The 5,215-nt window shown below is 32.6% G+C and overlaps 1 non-coding gene across 1 annotated transcript; it reads left to right on the forward strand.

Moving 5' to 3' along the window:
* Positions 1–296: 296 nt before the first annotated feature.
* On the forward strand, positions 297–368 carry TRNAM-CAU (transfer RNA methionine (anticodon CAU)). The gene has a single exon. It is a non-coding gene; the product is annotated as a tRNA-Met (tRNA).
* Positions 369–5,215: the final 4,847 nt, after the last annotated feature.

Genomic DNA, 5,215 nt, shown 5'->3' on the forward strand with positions numbered 1-5,215 from the left:
ATTCTATTGCGTTAGTTCTCCTTGAACATCTTTGAAAGTTTGGATGTCTCGAGAGTGCAATTACATATGTACATATGTACATATCTCGAGTGTATTTTTCCACATAATTACACAATCTATTTTCAAGTGATGAAATAATCATTATAATATTTAATACCTTTCCGGAATGCTTAATTAATTCATCGTAAAAAATAAACGAGCTAAAATATATATAAACATCAAACACAAAATTCAACGAAGCATATACACATTGGTTAGGTAAGTCAAGTATGAATATTTGAACGATCTGCATATAGAGCAGAGTGGCGCAGCGGAAGCGTGCTGGGCCCATAACCCAGAGGTCCGTGGATCGAAACCACGCTCTGCTAGTTTCTTTTGTTATTTTTTTCTTATTTTTCCAAATCAAATAATTTTATAAAATTCATATTTAAATTTTAAAATAAATATATTTTATTTAAAAGAAAAAAATTTTTTTTTATTAAAATAATTTTTTTTCACTTTGACGTAAAATTTTATTTTTCGTAATATAAATTATTAAATAATTATTCCATAATTTTTAAAACACAAAAAACCATATAAAACCTGTTATAGACATTTATATTATGTACATAATACATTTGTGTTTATAAACGCCCCCTATTGTACTTTTATTACCGCAGGTAAGCGCTCGGTCTTTAGTTCCGCGAGTCTTTCTCTTTCTAGCACACGAAAACTTTCCATCGTTATATCTCTTGTCTATCTACCAGCCTCCTATTGCCTTTTTGCGCCATAAAAGGTATTAAAGGATAACACGAATACGTTTATGGGATTATATGCAATTTTATACTTCAACCGCGCCTTATGTACACACTTATATTTATTGTTACAGAATGCGTCATAATTTGAGAAAAAAATGTACTACATTTTTATTTTTATATTTACGGCAGTTCCATTTTTTTTTACTTTATTTTAATATGCGTTAAATAATCGACTTTGTCATTTTTGTGTAATAAGTCACGCGAACGACAACTGTCAACCAAACATGACTTTCGTGACGCGCTTATGTGTGAAAATTGCGTCAACCCTTTTGAGTTTTTACGCCAGGACCGGTACGATATCTTGATTTAATAATGGAATGTAGTTTTTTACGTTTACAATTTTCGCAATTAGTATACACGACAATTGAGCTATATACATATACATAGTATGTACATATAACTCAATAACCGCACTAACACTTTAGAAATTGAAATTATTTCCTGAACTCTAGCAGACCTTTTGATTGATTGGAGAGCTAAAAATGAGTTTATAATTAAGAATACGTTCCTAATTACTACATACTGAAGTTTTTTTTTAATTTCTTGCTTGTATTTTGCGTTACACCTCACAAATTGATTTTGATTTTTAAATGCTTTTTATTATTTCTAAATTATGTTCACAATACATCTTATATATTTTGACAACTACTGATATACTGATCATTTTCTATTTTACAATTTTTATTTTATTTTGTTAGTAATCATAGTATTATATTATTCTAATGTTAATGTACAGCATAATAGGAAAAAGAGCTCAAAAACCTATTTAAAATTCTTATAAATGCTCATAATACATCTAATACATAATATTAATTAAAGACTCTCTAAAGTCGATGATCTAAAGCAGATTGTGCTTAGGTAATCTGTGTTTATACCTGAAGGGTATAGACATTTTGTTTAACATTTTAGACACAGACATTTTGACATTTAGATTTTTAGATATAGACATTTTGTTTATTTCCTAACAATGTTTCATCTTGGCAGAGAATTTACCTGCATCTATTAAAAATTTATTTAATTAATTAATTAATTTTTCTATCCGTGTTTTTAATTGTTTATATGAAGGTAGGTATGTAGTTTTTACAATTTTCTTTTCATATTAAACAATTGAATATAAAATATTAAATTTAATATATTTAAAAGGTATTTGAAAAACATTCGACCGCGTGGGGATTGAACACATGACCGACGGCACATTTCTTTTATTTTTTTTATATTATTTATTAATATGCGATGACATGTAATCGGGTACAACACTAGTAATATATAAATTTGTATATGTACAAGTGTACATATGTAATACCATAGACCAGAGTCACGCACGCATTAGATCAATATGGTCCTATACGCTTCTACCTGTGCCGCGGCACACACGTTGCGATGCTCTGCCGTAAATGATGCTCAGGGGCAACCCGTAATTGTATCACGGAAAAATATAAAATTAAAAGAAAAAAATATAGTCTTACAAATCTTATTGAAAGTAGCGCATGTCCATTTTTCGAGATTTTACAATATTTAAAAATGCTGGTGGCCTCTAATAAGTTTATTCTGCTTTTTCGAGATTATGAATATATTTAATTAATGGGAGTGATAACAATTTGTGAATTGAGTCAAACAGAAATAGTATTTCTGGAACTGAAAATTGTACAACTGCCACTTTCAAATAGCCAGCAGCATAGCTCGGTCGTTAAGCTTCTGCTTAGCACCGAGAGGCGTCGGGTGACCTGAGCTGACATGAGCTGACCTGAGTACATCTGTAGTGCTGCTGGTCAGAATTGGATATTGTGACTTCAGGTCAATCGTTTCCTATCAGGGTTTTTCAATTTTCACTGATTGCATTGTTGAAACGGTTCCCGTTTAAAAAAAATTGGCTTTAAATCTTTCCTACCTACTATTTGAAGTATGATTAATCTATGTACAATTCATAGATGTTCGTTAATTTGCGAGTTTTTCAGTGTCTCGTTATTCAACGACTTGTAATAAAAATGCTGCATTGTAATTGTAATTGTAATTTTTAATTGGCCAGGAAGGTGCATTGGGGTTTACCCGTAAGGCCTTCCTGGTATATGTATATGTAAAAAAAAAAACGACTCAAATGTTGATTTTGCAAAAAAACGTTTTTCTTCAGTAATATGAAGTTTAAAAACAATTTTATACAACTGTAGTAAAAAAATACAAAATCAGTATTGTTACGATTGCTAAAATTTTATGAATAATGTGCATGTAGACAAAAGGGCGTTTTTATCTATGATCCCTTAGAATCATGACGTGTCCCTCATGGGAGTCATATGGTTTCAAAATGTGTTCCAACCAGCTACCGGACGATGAGTTATACAATTTTATCGTCGCTTGTTGACATTTTTTATGGGCCATATAAGAATATCCGCGGACGCGTATACGCGTCATAAAATTTAATCAACATTAACTATGTAGCACCCCGTCGTAAAAATATTTATTCGTAATGGTAAGGGTGGGTGTTTTGTTTATAGCTGCACTACAGCGACTGCCGCTAACCACCCACGCCTATTTGCAACACATTAGTTATAATTAGTGCCCGACGTAATGGCGGACAGGGGGGTATTAGTCAGGATTATGCTGAGATTCTGGTCGGCGGCGTATGCCAAGATACCAAGTGACCGGACATCCTGAACTGAGTGGTCACCCTACTTTGCCCTGGATTATAATAGCGCGCGACCAATTGGTCAAACATATAAACAAAATAAAATCAATACAATCCAATTTTATTTATAAAATCTATACACGCCAATTAATCATTAAAATGCGCCGTGAGTGAGATATTAATTTGACAAATTTAATGCATTTGAGATTATCTTTAATATTTTATCTAGCATATACGTTTTCATTAGTAGAGGTCGGTTCGAGGTCACAAAAAAGAGGCACTTTTGTTAATTTCTCAGAAAAGCCATACTTTTTATTATTACTAGCCTCTTCATACTTCGCTTTCGATTTTTACTTTTGATTTCGTCTGACGAAATTTGGGTTCTTATTCGATCGTTTTCGAACTTTGCTATTTCGCTCGGTTTGGTCATCAATATATGTGGAAATCAAGTCGGCCATTACGATGGTGAAAAATAATCGTAATAGACACGTTTGAAAATACTCCATTGTCTTTCTCGGTGACGTCTATTGTCCACATTGCTGGATTTATCCACACTATTCCGATCGTTTTTTTCCTTTTTCGCCACCCTCTCGCTATGTCAGATTTTAATTGTTTAAACGCCTATATTTTTTTCTTTTTTCACTCTATATTTTTAGGCTTTTGTATGCTTCACTTCGCTAATGGTTCAGGCAATATTCTTACATTCTTCCCATCGGTTTGAAACTTTGAGATTTTGCGCGGTTTGGTAACCGATAGAAATTTAAGTCGCTACCGATAGTTCGATGGTGAAAAATAATCGTAATAAACACGTTTAAAAATACAAAGAATTTGGAGACTTTGACGTATAGTGGCCAGTAGCCTTATATATGCTTGACTTTCCGCCAGCCACTCATTTTGTCAGATTTTAATTGTTTAAACGCCTATAACTAGAGGTAGGATAGCCAAGGTGCCGCTCATTGTTCAATTGTTGTAAATCCTTTGTAAAAAAGGTTCGGCAAACCTTTAACAATGCATTTACAACATTTGAACAATAAACGGCAACTTGGTTATCCTACCTCTACCTATAACTATATCTTTTTCATACTATATTTTATAAAATTTTCAATATATAGGCTCTCATTATCTCTCATATATATTTTTGCTTCACTAATTGGTTATTACAAGTTTTTTATTAACTCTGTTAGTTCAGTGACATGCCTGCTCATCAAAAAATTGTAATCTGATTTTGCTACTACCACTACCACTCTTTAGGTCACTTTGGTATCTTACCGACATACGGGAGTTAGCTAATATTGAAGTAAGCTAATGTCTCTGACATGAAGCTAGAGGAATTTAATCATTAACAAGCTCTTTAAAATTTACATCGGAATCTTGTGTCAGATTGGAGCGGTAACAGCTAGCTATCCATACGCCTCTTTCCACCACCCCATTGCAACTCATTAAAACAGTAGTTAAGTTACTTTTTTCACTCGCATTTATTTTTTATCTTGAACATTAGTGAAACGGTCTATTGTTATTTGCAATTGCACCCATCCCTAGCCTAAGTCTGGTCATTGGTAGACATCGGCTAGATTAATTTCTTAGAAAAGCATGTTTTTACAGGCTTTTTTGCTCTCTTGCTTTGGACACCAATGGAACGGTCTATTGTTACTTTGTAATTGAGCTGACGAGAAGCCTATCTCTAGTCATTAGATTTTCATACCTATAATTCTTTTGGTGATAGAGAATTTTTCTAAAACAGCAACTATGGTATTTCATAAATTCTAGTATCAATTTCGGCCAACCACATATATGTACA

Source organism: Arctopsyche grandis, chromosome 3 (assembly GCF_051622035.1).
Source record: "Arctopsyche grandis isolate Sample6627 chromosome 3, ASM5162203v2, whole genome shotgun sequence".
Lineage (NCBI taxonomy): Eukaryota > Metazoa > Arthropoda > Insecta > Trichoptera > Hydropsychidae > Arctopsyche > Arctopsyche grandis.